This window comes from Trematomus bernacchii, unplaced genomic scaffold (assembly GCF_902827165.1).
Source record: "Trematomus bernacchii unplaced genomic scaffold, fTreBer1.1, whole genome shotgun sequence".
NCBI classification, from domain to species: Eukaryota; Metazoa; Chordata; class Actinopteri; order Perciformes; family Nototheniidae; genus Trematomus; species Trematomus bernacchii.
In genome coordinates, this window is record NW_022987615.1 from 1,014,460 (window position 1) to 1,034,459 (window position 20,000).

Below are 20,000 nucleotides of genomic sequence, written 5' to 3' on the forward strand. Positions count from 1 at the left end.
AAAGCAATGAAATTGGATTTTAAATTGCGTTAGATGTAAACAAACAACACATCATTTGTATATATGAAAAACTATTATATTATATATTAAACTGCTGTACATTCATTATATTATATTATATTCATATATTTGACACATGTGGTGCAGATGCTTTTTGTCTCTTTTTGCAAGTTGTATTTGCTGGGAAACTTTTACATGTGACCGAGTAAAGGGTTATTCTTTTACAGAATAACTTTCCAATCTTTCAGAAGATCTTCTGTCGAGGACCGAGTCATTTTGTCTGGATGCTTTCGTAAATAATCTTTGATATCAGACATTAGAATAAAATAAAAGTCACGCTATGTCATTCTCAGCGTCTCAAGCTCCGGTTCTGTTCGGCTTATCCGCACATGTTATGATTATTTAAGCTAAATATTTATCAGGATAAGATCTCAGACCAGTTAAAGCTCACACTGGGAACACACTTCATCTTTTAATGGTTTAGAAAGCAAACAGAGACGCGGAGAAGTTTGTGTTGAAACGTCCAAAAGTGACAATAAGGAAAGAAAGCGTCCCCCAGTCTGTGTCTGCGCTTAAAACACCAAACTACTGCTTTCACATGTTTTCACTCAATTACTACAAATCTCATGTACTTTACATTCCTGCGGAGCATTTAAGTAAAACACACGCAGAGTCTGAACATGTTCTTAGACGTTTCAGAGAAAAAGGACGGGCGATTTTATGGAAAATTGTCATAAAAGTATCAAATGTACGTCGTTAATGAGCAGAAAAAAACGGCGGTATTGTCCTTTAACGGCTAAAAATGAGCAGAAATGTTGCACTCCACCATGAACACACACACACACACACACGTACACACACACAGGCAGTCTATGTGTCCCTGCTGGTTCATAAAGCATTTCTATGGCTCAACAGCTGCAGCGTGATGCCACACACACTCACACACACATAACTAGCATGCAATTATGCACACACAGGATGTGAACACACTGGTGCATACATGCATTTGACCCTGGACTCCAAGGATTAAAACACACAGTCTCACACACACACACACAGTCTCTCACACACACACACACACTCTCAAACAGCAGGTTAATGTGAGTTCTGCTATAACTGTACACACGTCATTTATATAAGGTTTGAAAATCCAATATCAACATGTTATTCAAACTAAGTAGGGCCGCAGGAGTTGGGAAAAACAACACATTTTGAGGGATATTGCAACTGCGATATGTAAGGGATAATGTGCAGCGACGCGGTCATTATGGGTAAAAGAACACCGACAGGCTGATCAGGAGCCCGACGCGAAGCGGAGGGATCTAGATCGGCATGAAGGTGTTCTTTTTCTTGCTATATGAGAAACATAAGTCAAATTATCATTGAAATACATTTTTTAAAAGGATCTGAACCAAAGAAGGATTTTTTTATTAAATATATAGAAGACTGGGACTTCTCTGCAGCTCTTCAATACTTCATTCAGATATTTACACAAATGTTGCATTGACTGCGATTTGGATATTGCACTAGTCCATGTTGCGATTTAAATAGAAATGTGAATTAATTGTGCAGCCCAAATACTAAATATGATGTAAACAACAGTGTGTGTACTGGGATCTAAATGCATAGCGAGTAGATTTTGTGTTCATGAAAAAAAGTCTGTTTACTGGATTAGCATGTACAGCAAGTTTGCTAACAGGAGATACTTAAAGGTGGGGTATGTCATTCACTTCAGAATCACTTGTTATATTCCATGGAATGCTCTTAACATCCCGATAGCAATGAATACATGAAATGCTTTGACAATAAATACATTAAAAAATGTAATCTGTGGAAGCCGTGGGGCTGTAAAAAGTACGACCAATCATCTGAGCCGGCCCGGCTAAAATAACTGGATGGCCTACCTGCCTGTCAGCCTTCCATCTGTGCACAAACTTATCTCGTGCCCTCATTGGTCATGTGCGCGTTCGTGTGTGTTGGAGGAGGGGCTCTGTAAGGAAGGGACAGATTTTTTCCGGTTGTGTATTTTCAAATTCTAGCGCACTCGAGCTGGTTTCTCCAAAATTACATACCGCACCTTTAACTTTCCCATAATGCATTGCAGGAGTTAATTTTGTATAATGCAGAAATCAACATTTGTGACACTTTATTATATGTTATGTACTCATTATTTTAATTCCTTTTAACTGAATTATGGTGTTGTCCTCGCTCGGTACAAAGTATTCCCTTCTGTGTGTTAAGCTGTTATTATCTAATGGATAATGTGCACATCTATAATGTGATATCCATTTTATAAGATGTGTTTTCTTATTGAACATCTGGAAGAAACAACAGATGTAGACGAAGCACCACAGAATAACTCCTCTTCATTTTCTGCAATTACACGAACAATTAATGAGGCGGGGGATTTATATCTCTGCCTCTTTTATTAACTTCTGTATACGTATTATGTTTGCAGTGTGTGTGTGTGTGTGTGTGTGTGTGAACTTGACAGTTTGGAGGACGAGGGACACAAAACACACTTGTGAACACAAGCACACACAAGTATGTACGCTCACACACATGTATGTGTTTGACCCTGACCTCTGACACACACACACACACACACACACACACACACACACACACACACACACACACACACACACACACACACACACACACACACACACACACACACACACACACACACACACACACACAACACACACACACACACACACACACACACACACACACACACACAGCACACACACACACACACACACACACACACACACACACACACACACACACACACACACACACACACACAGCACACACACACACACACACACACCACACACACACACACACACACACACACACACACACACACACACACACACACACACACACACACACACACACACACACGACACAACACACACACACACACACACACACACACACACACACACACACACACAGCTTGTTTAGTTCAGAAGGCATCTAGGTGAGGTAAGTTAAGTTTGTCAGCCAATTTGTTTCCTGCCGTTCCTCAGCTCATCCTGAGAGTGTGTGTGTGTGTGTGTTGGTTCAGTGAGAGCAGTGATAGTTTATTATAATAGGTGTGATTTGACATCATAAATATGAGAGACTTTATTTTACAAAGAAAGACAGACAGACAGGAAGACACACACACACACACTCACAGATAAAGAGATTCAGAGGTGAAACACTGCTGGCTGAAAATATCATATCAGTCTGTCTTTCTGCTGACTCAACACTTCCTCAGCACTGACTCTATCAATGACTCAGCGTGTGTGTGTGTGTGTGTGTGTGTTTATTCTTGAGACTAATTGTATACTAACAAACATCGACGTCTGATTGTGTGTGTGGGAGTTACAGGAAGACAAAGTGCTTTGGATTCAATTACACACACAAATCTAGCTGATGTCTGACACACACACACACACACACACACACACACACACACAGGTAAGAAGCTGACCTGATTTCGGCTGAATGTAGAACACACACACACACAAGGTCAAACACACACATTTGATCAATATCCCATAATAAACAGCAGTGATGGATTTCCAATAGCAGGGAAACTGGGACGTTCTTGAGGAAATCCCATTACCTTTACACACACACACACACCGCCCCCCCACACACACACTGCAGCTGACATTTACCCCCCCACACGCTGTGTCATGTGTGGCATGTCGGCTGCGAGGGGTTGAAAGTTCAATTCCCTCCGGAGGTGAACTACAGACCAGACTGACACTGGTGACACACACACACACACTCACACACACACACAGATGCATGGAAAAAGTGATGTGTGTTGAATCAGGGAAGTGAAGCTCAGTGTGGAAACACGAGGCTCCAGTTTCAGCTGACGGGAACAAGTTATTTAAATAAAAAATCCAGAATAAAATCAACTTAAAAATGAAATGCATCAGAACTAAAAGCCCTCGGACATATTTGTGTTATCTTTTATCAGCGTTTAGAAGAATTTAACTGCATCTTATCTCACACACACACGGGTCAGTTTCCCTGCATCTCTCTGAGGGCATACACCAGTTTTTGATTCCTCTCCTATTTCTGAGCCAAGTCCGTCGTATCAAATCCAAAGCCATCCTCCCCGAGAGGAATGTGACGGGAAGCGGGTTTCAAAAAATGAGGAGCAACAGGTTCAAGTTTCCAATCCATCACATGCAATACGTTTAAGAACTGCCTCTTGGTTCCTCACACACACACACACATTGTTATTTTCACTTTATTCTTCAAGCTGCAGCATGGAAGTATATTCTGAATTACACGCATTATTCAGCATGTTTGATATCTTCTGCTGTGTTTATGTTTCACGGTTGAATGTGTGTTTGCAGAGGTGTGGGCTAAGGACACAAAATGGAGTGATAACGTAAGACACGACTAAAATTAAATAAAAAGTCTTGCAACTCAACTTAAGACTTTCAAACCAATGACTTGTGTCTTTACTTGAGGCTTTTAACTTTACAAAATACTTCATACCTTAACCCGAGTCCAAAGATGAAACTAAAACTAACGTAAAAGTTTTATCACAGTGCAACCGACTGTCCAACGCCACATGCTACGATATATAATGTGCATACGTTTGTGGTTGTTTTAGAAGAGTTCCAGCTTTTCTTGGCCAAAAATATAATTTAAAAAATAAATATATATTACTGTAATGGCAATTTCGTTCGATCAAATTATTATTATTATTATTTTATTGATCAATTTTATTTTAATTTCCATACCTAAACCATGTTGTTATATTACATGTCTTCCTGTATGTGGGTTTTGCTACATGTAAATATGTTGTATTTCAACTCCATTCAATCCAATGCAAACATTCCTCCGATGCTACATGCTACATGCTATGCTACATGCTATGCTACAACATGCCCATTAGTGCACGGTTACTTCAGGTATTCCGTTAACGCAGGAATATGCACGATGCGAGTGCAACATGAAACCGGAGTGACAAGGTTTCTACAGGAGGGCAGTAATGTGAGCCATGTAGAGTCAGAGAGCGTGACCTCTGACCTCTTCACTTTGTTATTGATTTCCTGCTGTCTGTGCACAAGCCCACTCAGAATATGACTTTCACTCGTTCTCTTAACGTGCAACTAAATTGATATTAAGCAACCTATGCCAACTTTAATTACACTGTAACCCGAGTTGTTCAATTTTAACTGTATTGTAATATTATATTTTAACTGTACTATGTATTATTTTATTGACCTGTACTTAAATCATGTTTTATAATAGTTTGTGTGATAGAGATTATGCAATGTTTGTAGTGTTTGTTGATTGTTACGTCCCTACCTAAGCACTGCAGATGGGAATGAGCTATTAGCAAAAATCTGGCATAATTCATCCCTTCTCTTTTCTGAGATTAATGTATTTGTATGCATGGTCCTTGTTGAAATAAATACATCATCTAAACTTTAGCTCATCAACACAAAGAAGGGTAAAGACGGATGGGAATGTCGTTAAATCAGTGCAGATGTGGGTGATGAAAAGGAGAAACAAACGTCCGTCTGTCAAACATCGTCAGCACTTTGTTGCAGATGTTTCAAACAGAGTGAAGCGTCCGCGCCTCCAACAGTTTATACGATATATTTCTGCTCCGTCTGTTTGTTAGTGGACTCACAGACTTCGTGTAAACGGAGCTACTGACAGCGGGACAAACACAGGACATTAAGTATGACGTGCTTCTTCTACATACAGTTGTGTTTCTGCAAAAATAAACACAGTCTCACATGCATACAATAAACTGCTGCCTCCAATCAACCTGAAAAACAATTGAAATAAAATCACAATATTCTGTATTTCCAGCCTCCCTAATGAAAGACTTCCTGCTATTATGTCCACATCGCTCTGTAAACTCCAATATGTTGGGGTGTTTGGACTTTAAGTCGAGCAAAGAAACCATCTGATGCCTCGGGGAAGTCGTATTTCTTTGACATTTTCCAACATTTAATAGACTATGAAGTTATAGATTACTTAAAAAGCAATGATCTGAAGAATAATCTATTTGTTGCAGCCCTTGCGTCCGTCGAGTTTCTGACTTGTTTATGCTCTGATGATAAATCTGAATGAATAAACTGTTTAAACTTCAGCAGTTTCAATGTTTTTATGTCTTATTGAGGCACAACACTCAATGTCCATTAAGCTTTCCAACACACAGATGTAATAGTTTAAATGTCGGCCAAAGGGTTTTGCAATTGGTCGCAAATGTTAGTATGTTGTCTGTGGATATGTGTAAACTGTTGGTGTTTCTCAATGTCGAGTACGCTTGCTTGGTAGCACATGTCTGCCGAGCATCTTGCTTCAGAAGCGAGGCAAGAATACTTCCTGGCATTCGGAAAACGAAGAGTGGAACAGGCGAGCAAGTGTGCAGGTGTGCGTCATATGAGAGGCCCCGCCTTACATCTTCCGCCACAGATTTGGGGAAATTGGTTTGTGTGCAAAGCATTGTGGGGATTTTAAGACCGCGGAGTCTACACATGTGCAGCCTCGAAATTTCTCGCTACGAAATACGCCGGGCTCGGTAGATTTCCAAGTATGCTGGAGATTGGAACAGTCCTTCGGCGGCACTCGATGACGTAGTATGCTTGAAATAGTGGCTCTGGAGCAGCTTTACTCGACATTGAGAAACACCCAGTGTATATGTACACAAGTCATGTGTTCATATTTTCTTGTCTTTCATTGTGTGCTATGTACGTATGCTTTTTTATCTTTTGCAAGGACAATAAAGTATATGTATATTGTATTTATAGCAACTTTCATACACAGCATGCAGCTCAAAATACTGTGAATAATTAAATATAATAACAAACAAACATGGTTTCCTCACATCAGCAAAAGTCTGACTTAATCAAACCCAGATGTAATGGATGCGGTTAGAAGAGACAGAAGCTTTGTTTGACAAATAACATTTCATCAATGTGTGTCTTGAAAAAGAAACAAACTCACTCAAACACATCACGGTTTTAAAATGTAATTATTTAAAATATTAGGATTTATTTTAGTCATGATCGTTGCCTATTTTGGTATTTTAATCACCATTTATTCAACCTGTTTTCCATCTCATGGTGTATTATCTCCCTGCTGTTATTTCCTTTTCCTCTTAGTTGTAAATTGTGATTCCTCTTTATTTATTCTGCAACCTGTGAGGGTTTTTATGGCGCTGTTATTTTGCTCTGGACGCTCCTATAAAAGAGCTTTTTAATCTCAGAGAAGCCATTTTCCCGTTTAATACAGAAACATATAATCCAAACTGCAAGTACTGCTGATTTCCACCCTCAATTATTCTACAGAGTGTCTTTTTGATATATTAATGAAATGTTTAGCTTTGCTTGTGAGAAAATAGTCAAAATATGCGATGTTGGAGTTTCCTTAAAGAGACCCTCTTCTGCGTTTTGGAGTTTCCCTTTCCTGTAGTGTTTTTTATAGGTTTTAGTGTATGTAAATGGTCTGCAGAGGCTAAAATCCCTGTTTTCCCCTACATTGTACGTGATAGGTTAAGGGGCGGGACATCTATAAGCTGGTTGACCATTCACAACAGAGCCGGCCAGCTAACCAATCAGAGCAGACTGGACTCTGGTTTCAGACGGAGGGTGAAAAGAGGTGCTGCAGCACAGGCAGTATGAGAAAAATAAAGAGCTTTTTGAACATTAAAGCAAGGAGACATGTCCCAGTAGAGACACTACATACTGATATACACCTGAACATCAGCAGGAGAGGACTCTTTAAAGTAGAGACACTACATACTGATATACACCTGAACATCAGCAGGAGAGGACTCTTTAAAGTAGAGACACTACATACTGATATACACCTGAACATCAGCAGGAGAGGACTCTTTAAAGTAGAGACACTACATACTGATATACACCTGAACATCAGCAGGAGAGGACTCTTTAAAGTAGAGACACTACATTCTGATATACACCTGAACATCAGCAGGAGAGGACTCTTTAAAGTAGAGACACTACATACTGATATACACCTGAACATCAGCAGGAGAGGACTCTTTAAGTAGAGACACTACATACTGATATACACCTGAACATCAGCAGGAGAGGACTCTTTAAAGTAGAGACACTACATACTGATATACACCTGAAACATCAGCAGGAGAGGACTCTTTAAAGTAGAGACACTACATACTGATATACACCTGAACATCAGCAGGAGAGGACTCTTTAAAGTAGAGACACTACATACTGATATAACACCTGAACATCAGCAGGAGAGGACTCTTTAAAGTAGAGACACTACATACTGATATACACCTGAACATCAGCAGGAAAGGACTCTTTAAAGTAGAGACACTACATACTGATATACACCTGAACATCAGCAGGAGAGGACTCTTTAAAGTAGAGACACTACATACTGATATACACCTGAACATCAGCAGGAAAGGACTCTTTAAGTAGAGACACTACATACTGATATACACCTGAACATCAGCAGGAGAGGACTCTTTAAAGTAGAGACACTACATACGGATATACACCTGAACATCAGCAGGAGAGGACTCTTTAAAGTAGAGATACTACATGCTGATATACACCTGAACATCAGCAGGAGAGGACTCTTTAAAGTAGAGACACTACATACTGATATACACCTGAACATCAGCAGGAGAGGACTCTTTAAAGTAGAGACACTACATACTGATATACACCTGAACATCAGCAGGAGAGGACTCTTTAAAGTAGAGACACTACATACTGATATACACCTGAACATCAGCAGGAGAGGACTCTTTAAAGTAGAGACACTACATACTGATATACACCTGAACATCATCAGGAGAGGACTCTTTAAAGTAGAGACACTACATACTGATATACACCTGAACATCAGCAGGAGAGGACTCTTTAAAGTAGAGACACTACATACTGATATACACCTGAACATCAGCAGGAGATGACTCTTTAAAGTAGAGACACTACATACTGATATACACCTGAACATCAGCACGAGAGGACTCTTAAAGTAGAGACACTACATACTGATATACACCTGAACATCAGCAGGAGAGGACTCTTTAAAGTAGAGACACTACATACTGATATACACCTGAACATCAGCAGGAGAGGACTCTTTAAAGTAGAGACACTACATACTGATATACACCTGAACATCAGGAGAAGAGGACTCTTTAAAGTAGAGACACTACATACTGATATACACCTGAACATCAGCAGGAGAGGACTCTTAAAGTAGAGACACTACATACTGATATACACCTGAACATCAGCAGGAGAGGACTCTTTAAAGTAGAGACACTACATACTGATATACACCTGAACATCAGCAGGAGAGGACTCTTTAAAGTAGAGACACTACATACTGATATACACCTGAAAATGACTATAATTGGTCCTCTTTAATTCCAAAGTGACGTCCTCAAGCTAAAAGTATACACAATAGGAGCTAAATCCAAAAATCACAACAATTTACTTTTCTTTCCATATAAGATCATATCAGCTGTTATCTTTGCTTCTATTCACCTCTCATTTACTGCACTTAAATACAATTGAGTAAAGATAAGATTAACGCACTTCTTTACTTCCAGTCTTATACAATCAGAAGCTTGTTGTGTTATTCATGTTCACATTAAAAATAAATCTCCATCTCGTCTCCTTTATTATTCACCTGATCGATGGGATCATTGATCAGCTGAACATCTGTTGGGTCACACCTGCTGCCTCATTTACAACCTCCTCATTCATTATCACACAACATCGCATATTGATCACACATTGACAAGCTTCCTGCTCCTTTTCCAGTCAAATTCAAGCACTTTCAAGGTGCATTGTCAGGCTTTTCCAGCACCTAACATCAACAACTCATGTGGTGAACTACATCTTAATATATGGTATATGTATATATGTGCATGACACTGATGAGCACTTCTACGTCACATTACATTTTGTGATGTGATGCATTCTGCAGAAATGTGACTAATTAAAAAGATATCTTGGAGACGTGTCACCAGTTTTTTACACCATTAAACTAAACTATCTAACCTACATTTTAAGCATGTTTTCAAAATAAAAGCACTTCGCTACAGTGGCTGAAAATCCTTGAAATACTTAATTTTTCATGTGGTGTTTTTAAGATTTTCCAGCATTGCACAGCCGTGGCCAATCACATCTTTATATACAGTATAAGTATATGTGTGCATGATGCTAAATGGCACTTAAACATGACATTTAATTGGCTGTTTTTGTATAATAAGCAATAGATATTGTGTGAGGCGACAAACTAAAAGGAAATCTTCCTAATGTGTCACCTGTTAGCACAGTATGTACGCTAAGCATCCTATATTACTTGACTTTCAAGTGGTTTTAAAGGGCCCATGTCATGCTTTTCCGGTTATTACCCGTCCCCTTGTGTGTTATGTATCTGTTTCTGCATGTAAACGGTCTGCAGAGTCACAAACCCTCAAAGTACACCCTGTAGCGAGTAAAACTCTAACACAGAAAAGACCTGTCTATGCTGCCCCAGAACGCCTCGTTGGAGATTTTTCTCCAAATGGACCAATCAGCGGAGCACCTCACACACCAAGGTCCCTTGGCTAACTAACAGGGAGTCCCCATTGACTTGCATAGAGCTCTCTGAACGCTGGTAATAGACGAGTTGGGATGGCGGAGAAATGCTCTCCGCAGACCCATTCTCACAGCGTTATAAACCTTTTTCTTACTCAATATCAAGCCACACTTATTGTTTTTACTTCGGCTGTAAGTGTTTGTGTGTGCTCAGGATGAGTTTCGCTTGTTCTCGCTGTATCGCCGACCCGGAAACCTGTCCGCTCCTCGCAGCAGTTAGCAGCAACGAGCCTTGCAACGTCCCGACCAATCAGAGCACACTGGGCTCACGGGGGGGGGGGGCAGGAGCTCCAACAAGCCGTTTAGGACAGAGAGTGAATACACATACTACACAGAGATGCTGTATGAGAAACCAATGTGAGTTTGGAACATTGAACAATATAAATCTATTCTAGTAGACCTCAACAATGGAAATATGATCAGTAGAAATGGCCATGACATGGGACCTTTAAGCATTTTTCTACGTGTGCTGGGAAGCCTTGAAAACACTCAATGATTTCCAGCCCCTTACATCTGTGGCAACTCACATCTTATATACAGAATATGTACGCATGATGCTAAATAGCACTTCTACATAACATGCAACTTGATGTTTTTGTGCTATAAACACAAATTATGTTTCGTGATTTGATTCTGCAGAAAGGTGACAAAGTGAAAGAAAAACACTACAAAGTTTAAACATTGTGTCACCTGTTTTAAGTACTCTTAGCATCTTGTAAAAACTTAATGTGAAGCCCTTTCTGAGCACTTTATTTGCAAAACTAAGCCATGTTTACCAGAAACTTGAAATCCTAGTAAACATTTAACGTGGTCTTTTCATGGATTTCCTGCACCTCACATCTGTGGGAAACTACATCTTAATATACAGTACATGCATGATGCGTAACAGCCCTTATGCATCACATTAAAGCAGATGTTTTCCTGCTATACGCAACACAAATTATATTTAATTAACGCATTCTGACAAAAGGAAAATCTTCTAAATGTATCACCGGTTTTAAGTACAAGAAGCATCCTATAAAACGTACATTTCAAGCTGTTTTAATAAACAATCCACGCTCTTTCCAGCACCTCACAGCTGCCGCAAATTACAATCTGTACACAGTATACGTATTGCACTGATTCTTCATCGCCTTAACTGAAAGGTTTTTGTGCTGAAAACAACACACATTATCTGCAGAAAGGTGACTTGGCATCCTATAAAACCTACATTTTAAGCAGTTTTTGTGCCGTTATTCTAAATCAAAGCGCTTTTCTTCAGTGGCTGGAAATCCATGTAAACATTTTGATCTTAAAGTGGAGTTTCTTTTAAGGATTTCAGCTCATGTTTCATAGATTTGCCTGAATTGATTGCGTACAGACGAGCATGTAGTTGTGTTTCTCAAATATCTACATTGATCCGTTATCATCTCTGATTACAACGCTTTAAAATCGATGTTCATTGTAGTAGTTTGGTACATTATAGTGTATTATAATATATTTCTTGATGCTTTATAGTGAGTATTCTGATTTCAAGATATATCCTTCTACTGTTGATATGTATTTACTGCAAAATGAAATGTGGTGTTTTAAAGGATGTCCAGCTCCACTAATATCCATGGACTGATCGACTAAACACTGTGCAATTTGTTTATCAGATCGCCGACTACACCCAGAGAAGTTCTTCAGACATTAAGCATAGCTATACGTCTTTCTACTGTTTATATCTGTCTAATTACTCCTGTGCAAAGCCTGATAACATTACATTACATGTCACTTGTTAGACGCTTTTATCCAAAGCGACTTACATACTCAATACAGTGGGCAATCTCCACAGGAGCAATTTTGGGGTGAAGTGTCTCAGGGACACAACGACATGCTGACTGCAGTGGGGTTTGAACCTGCTATCCTCTAATTCGAAGATTAGCGCACTAACTAGCACACTAGCTCACTGAGCCATCCTCCCTGTTAACCTGCTGCTGCTGTAAGAATTGCCAATTTAGGATCATTTAAGTACGTCTTAGTCCGAGTAATCGTAGTGTTTTTGTGGTACAATACTTATTGCAGTAGCTTGGTATATTATAAGGTATTCTAACCTGTATTATATAACGAGTATGCCATACATTCTCTATTTAGATATAGGTCTTTCTCGTGACAACCTTTGTATTTTTAATGCATATTTTCTACTTCTGTGCAACGCCTGATAACCTGCTGCTGCTGTAACAACAATTTCTCAACTAGGGTTCATTAAAGTACGTCTTAGTCTTAGAAATCTCAGTGTTTCTGCATGTGCTGTTTTTACAGAACAATCCAAGTCAAGTTTAACGTAGCAGCTTGGTATACTGTTGTGTGTATTCTAACTTATTTCAAACGTATTATTTATATTGGGAAAGATACGTCTTCTGTGTCGATAAGTGTATGTTTACTGCCAAATGTAAAGTGGTGTTTTCAAGGGTTTCCAGCACCAATAATGAACCTTGGAGTCATCGACTGAATATCGTGCATTTTGTTTATTCGGGCTGTTGAATCACGTCTCTATTTATCTCACTGCTGACTGTGAAGTTATCCTGCAGGGGGATTTCATTCTCATTTCATTGTACTCTGACTTCTGTCTTTCTGTTGAGATAGTGAGCTCCAGATATCCTATATGTTCTGGTGTTATGCATAGAGTATTTGTAATGCATTTGGGAGCACAACAGTATCTTAGTCTCAGACTGTTTTCTCTTTAAATTATTTTAAATATTTTCTGTAGTAGGTTGATATACCGTTTTAATGTCTATTCTTACTTATTTTCTTATGTTTGAGTGTTATATAGATACATTTTATACAACTTTCTAGTGTTGATATGTACTGTATATAAGATAAGATATACTTTATTGATCCAATTAAGGTAATGTTTTCGTCACAGCTGCATGTAAACAAGGCGTTGCAAACAAAGTGGAAATGAAACGGAGTACTAAATAACAGACAAACATCTCAAAATAAAAATAAAACAGAACTTAAAAGTAAAATCCATAATGACAGTGAGAGATATATATGAGAACTATCTGTCAAATATACATATTTACTGTATCTGTCTATCTGTTTATTGATCATGTGATCACACTGATTGATTCCTGATTGCAGCTGCTGTCATCAGGTGATGAATCTGAATGAAATGTGATTCAAGCATCATCCAGGTGAGCATCGGATCATAAATCACACAGCTCTCAGAATGATAATCCTCACAGCCCTGAGTGTGTGTGTGTTAGTGATCATATGTGTGTGTGTGTGTGTGATCATCTGCATCGATCCTAGAATCTGAGGATGATCTATAACCTGTCGAAGGATCGATCCCGGCACAGAGGATGGAGCTCCGAGCAGCACATGGACGGAGAGGGGAGGCTTTAAGGCGGATTCAGGAAAACACAAATGTGGGTTTTGCTTTTTGGGGGGCAGTGAGTGTTCGGTGTGTGTCCGCGCGGCACCGGGCGACGTGTGCACAGGTTTTCCAGCGTTTCAGCTGCGATTTAAAACGTTTTTCTGCTGCCTCCCCCCTTTGTTCTTCTTTAATGGATCGGCGTCTGGAGCCTCGCTACCTCCCAGATCCCCCCCCCCCTTCTCTCTCTCTCCTCCTCCCCCACTCTCCCCCCTTTCCAACCACACGTAGAAAAAACACACACATTTGCAGCCTCTTTTACGCACCGATTTGTACCGTTTAAAATGGACGAGCTCCTCGGTGCACGGACCGAGGGCGAGCATGCCTGCATAATCCCCCTGAGGGAAAAGCAACCCCTACACCTGGGGGGAAAAACCCCCACCCGGTCCCCGTTGCTCAACCCCCCACTCACTGCGTGGGAAAACGGAGGAAAAGGGGAGATTTCCACGCGTAAAAAAACACCAAGCATGAGCAGCAGATGAGCGGTGATGCAGCGGGGAGGCGAGGCGTTTTCCCCCCAAACATCCACACACATACACCCCCTTCAACAACTCCAACACCCGGGACCTGGAGAACCTCCCATACCCAGAAACCTCCACACACTCTCTTACCTGAAGGGAAAGGCGCAGAAAAGTCCAATCAGTAATTTAAATCCACAGCTCCTTCTTGCTTTTTATTTATTTCTTCTTCTCCTCACATACACCTGGGGTAGGGGGAGGGGGGTCAGGTGATGGCAGCAGGAGGGGTCCGCTCAGGTAACAATGTCATGCGGTAAAAAGTGAAAGAGTAATCCGGAGAAGAGAGATCAGAGAGCGGACAGGAGCGGCGCTTCTCCCCCGGTCACACACAGCCTTGCTCGGCTTGGATCCTATCGGTCTGTCGCTCCTCCAACACAGCCAGTCCCCCATCTGGACCGTACCACTGCACCCCGAGGGGGGGGGGGGGGGGGGGACAATTAGAGGAGGACTATAACAACAATTCTATATTAAATCATGGGGTTTTCCACGGATCAAACATAACATAAGATAAGATAATATCTACTTTAATTATCTCATTTTTTCAGTTACAGCAGCATGTCAAAACGAAGCATGGCACATCTTTTTAAAAGATAAAGCAGAAGTAAAAAGTTAAATATATACAAGTTGGCCGTGAAAGATCAAATCTGTAGACTATCTGTGCAAATAACACTAAGGAGGGCATCCTCAATAACCTACATCTCAAGCAGATTTTATCATGTTTTTCAAAATAAAAACACTTTTCCATGATTTCTGCAAATCCTTTCTTTATAAAGAGTTTACATATGTATGCGTGATACTTATTAGCACTTGTACATCACATTTAATTCTGTATTTTGTGCTAAAAACAACTTTGTTTTGTGACAGCTTTCTGCAGAAGGTTGCTGTGTCACCTGTTTGTATGTACACTTATCCTCCTATAACACTACATGTCAAGCCTTTCCTGAGCCCTTGATTTGCAATAATTTAATCAACAACAATCAAACAACATTCAAGAGAAGTAAGAGTTGTTTTAATCTAAGTAAAGTAGGACTAAAGTCGGAGTTTACACATGTAGAATAAACTGTTGCACCCCTAAAATAACGCGTGTGATGGTTCAGTCCAGCTCTTAATCTGCTGTTTTTCTCCTCCCAAAGCCAGATGTGGAGAGAGACCCAGACCCACAATGACAGAGAGAGAGAAACACATAGACAGAGGAGTGATGTATGTATAAATATATATAGAAGGAGATGTAACGATAGAAGGGGGGGGGGGAGGTGCATGGAAATAGAAATAAAAGATGGAGGAGTAGAGAAAAATGGAAATGGATGAAATAAGAAAATGTGGAGAGGGAGAGAACAGGAATTATTTTCTTGCAAGAAATGAGAGAAAATATGCTGAAGGAACCACAGAGTCAGGAGGAACAGCTGATACAGAGTGACGTATGTAGAGGTAAATGACAATAGGTGAGGAAATGAGACTTTTGAAGAGAATAAAGCTCAATATAAAAGTTGTTTTTCAGAGAGGGAGGGAGTGAAAGAGGCACAAAACAAACACAATGACTTTATTTACAGAAGAAAAAGTCTGAATACACTGAATAAGATACTGATCAACAATCGAATAGACAGAAGGAAATAGATTTTCAAATATATGAGGAAGACAGATCTCTAGAGACAGAGAGGAAAAGATGTAAAGAAATGAATATAATATGGTAATACGAGGGAGGCGTGTGGCGCAGTGGGTTGTGCGCTGGTGTTCGGATCAGATGGTCACAGGTTCAAACCCCACTGCAGTCAGCATGTCGTTGTGTCCCTGAGACACTTCACCCCAAATTGTTCCTGTGGGGATTGCCCACAGTATTGAGTATGTAAGTCGCTTTGGATAAAAGCGTCTAACAAGTGACATGTCATGACATAACAATTTAATCTACTTCCTGTCCGTAAATAAAAGAAAAAGCTGCACAAAGCGAGTTCTTCAAATATCTGTCCATCTTTTTTCATCTCTTCAGGTACAGTCACAATTCACCAGAGGAAGCATCACAGATTTTGCAGCTGTCAATACAAATACCTTTTTATAGACAGCTGCAAAAAATATATTTTAAGCATGCTGAAAAGAAATATAGAGACCCTGCACACATGACCTCTTTGCTGTCGTTTAATGTTCTTTATTATCTGATTAAATGGATATTTATTTGCACCTGTGGCCTGACTTTACATCTCAAGCTATATTTCACTTCATATGGCGCTCTTACTTTAACTGTCTCTACGTTTATTCGTACAATGAGCACAATAACCAATATACCCAAAAATAGTACATCTGACATTTTTAAGTATATTCGTGTCCAATGTATCTTGCATTGTTATGTCATTACATGTCATTTGTTAGACGCTTTTATCCAAAGTGACTTACACATTCAATACTGTGGACAATCCCCACAGGAGCAATTTGGGGTGAAGTGTCTCAGGGACACAACGACATGCTGACTGCAGTGGGGCTCGAACTTGCTATCCCCTTATTCAAAGTTCAGCGCACTAAGTTCAGCGCACTAGCCCACTGAGCCTCAGCCCTATGTAAATACACTTATTAGTAGTCCAAGAAAATCAGATTCCTATCATATTTATGAATGTGTCATCCGTAAGTACTTTCACATGCTTAGAGAGAAAAGTGAATTCATGTTTTTGACCATGGTTTACTTATTTGTTTTTATTTGTTTTAATGTGTGCTTGCCTTTTCATATAATATGTCCTCTTTTTACTACAACTTTAACTAATGACTTTAATCTGCATTGTACCTTTGCTGCTGTAACCACATAAACTTCCCCCGCAGTACGGTGACTCAAGGTTTGTTTAGATTCTGAAATTGTGAAATGTTCTCGATAAAACATTAACTTGATATCTTAACAGTACACTTTAGGTCTCGAAAAGTAGAGTAAAATAAGTACATTGTTCCTACTTGGTGGTCAGGGAAGTTGTAAAAGATGTTCACAGTTACTCACCTCTTTAAGAACGCCAGTAAAACACACAGTACATGAAAACACGATGCATGTGTGCGATGATAGATTAGTCACATCCTGAAACCTGATGAGTCAGAGCTGCTGCGGATACAGCTTTATGAGAGAGACAATGAGACAGAGAGTGAGACAGGTAGCCAGGTAGAGGTTAGTCAGACAGACAGGAAGTGGATGTAGACGCTGATTACAGGTCGAAGGTCGAGTACATAGGTGGCTAGAAATGTGGATTTGCATTTTGAGGAGAACTCTCTTTACCTGAAAATGATTATATTAGTCGGTTGAAAATCCAGCAGCAGATTTATTTACCTTGTCTATCTGCTGCAATGCATGCTGGTCTTTTCCCTGCTACAGATCATCAGAGAGAGTCCCATTAGTTTCTCTTTCTTTAGTGCCCATGTAAGATGTTTACTGTTGGGTAGAGAGGTTCATTTGCTCTGGCTAATTAGCAGCGACTGTCATTTTTCAGGTCGCTGCCACCTCTCTCACCTCCAAACAGTCGGACAAACTCTGCAGGAAGTGTGTGAGATCCTCCGCCTCCGACTCTAACACCGACAATGGCACCGTGGGAATTGAATCAAAGGAAATAGTAAGCAAGGTCACAGAGAGGTCAGACAGAAGAACAATAACCAGCATTATTAGTGAGCTCAATAAATAACTCTTTGTATGACGGTAAAGGGTTAAATACAGACCCAGTGGCGAATTCATTACCACTAAGGAACAAATGAGCTGCAAACTTAATGCATTCTTGACCGAACACTCCCAAGAAAATACACTTTAAACTCACTCCTGACTTTTACTAAAAACTCACTACTGACTTTACTAAAAACTCACTACTGACTTTTACTAAAAACTCACTTTAGACTTGACTAAAAACTCACTTTAGACTTGACTAAAAACTCACTACTGACTTTACTATAAACTCACTCCTGACTTTTACTAAAAACTCACTTTAGACTTGACTAAAAACTCACTTTAGACTTGACTAAAAACTCACTACTGACTTTACTATAAACTCACTCCTGACTTTACTAAAAACTCACTTTAGACTTGACTAAAAACTCACTACTGACTTTACTAAAAACTCACTACTGACTTTACTAAAAACTCACTACTGACTTTACTAAAAACTCACTTTAGACTTGACTAAAAACTCACTTTAGACTTGACTAAAAACTCACTACTGACTTTACTAAAAACTCACTACAGACTTTACTAAAAACTCACTTTAGACTTGACTAAAAACTCACTACAGACTTTACTAAAAACTCACTTTAGACTTGACTAAAAACTCACTACTGACTTTACTAAAAACTCACTACTGACTTTACTAAAAACTCACTACTGACTTTACTAAAAACTCACTTTAGACTTTACTAAAAACTCACTACTGACTTTACTAAAAACTCACTACAGACTTTACTAAAAACTCACTTTAGACTTGACTAAAAACTCACTACTGACTTTACTATAAACTCACTGCAGACTTTACTAAAAACTCACTGCAAATTCACCGCAACCTTTACCTTAAACTCATTACAAAGTTAACTTTAAACTTTACTGTAAACTAATCTTCTAACTTTACCGTAAACTCACTAGAAACGTAACAAATCTTACTGCCAACCAGTGGCGGCGCCAGGGTATGGCTGGGGTAGGCTACAGCCATACCCTGAAATGGCTTAGCCCCACCTTAGCCCCACCATGAAAAGTGATGCAAATTCAATTAAATAATAAGCAAAATGCTAAATGTTGAGAACACGGATTGCGAAAATATACGGGTCGTGTCCACAGCACACAAACTGATCCTGCTGTAACAACAAGTGCACGTTACTGATGCAATATGGTTGAGACCATTCGGGCTTATGCTATAAGAGGGGTGCAAGGAATAGTCCTAAGTAGTGGGGGAGTTTTATACACTAAAGGTGTGGAAATTCTCTGTTGCGTTATAATATCAGCGCGGCCGCGGTCAGATCAAAATGCCTCCGAATGCAATTTGAATAGACCTACAGCCAATCAGAGCAACGCAACGTTGGATCTGCGTCATGCCTTATTGATTGAGATCAATCGAAACCGCCATTCAGTATCCCCATTGGATCTTCAACGTGTACTATCATACGTCACGTTCACAGTGATCCCTTTTATTTACTACAAGACAAATGTGCCGTTTTATTTCATACAGTTCCATTTTGATTGAGACAGGGAAATAATCTAAACCTCACGCGTGGCGTTTCACTGTCAAGGGGGGCGATATAGCGTGTATGTAATTACATTGCAAATACTGACTTGAGCCCCACCACAGTATGGGTTAGCCCTACCATAGATTACCCAACAAAAATGCTCTGGCGCCGCCACTGCTGCCAACCTACTGCACACTCGATGCAAATTCAACTGAACACTCACTGTAAATGTACTGCAAACAAATATACACTTACTGCAAACTTGACTTTGAACTC

The 20,000-nt window shown here is 39.7% G+C and overlaps 1 protein-coding gene across 1 annotated transcript in view; it reads right to left on the reverse strand.

Annotated features, from left to right (window-relative positions):
* Positions 1 to 14,912, reverse strand: part of plxna3 (plexin A3) — a 169,072-nt gene extending 154,160 nt beyond the window's left edge. The window contains exon 1 of the mRNA XM_034132199.1: positions 14,658 to 14,912. The gene's annotated coding sequence lies outside the window, so the exon portion shown is untranslated. The remainder of the gene's footprint in view (positions 1 to 14,657) is intronic.
* Positions 14,913 to 20,000: the final 5,088 nt, after the last annotated feature.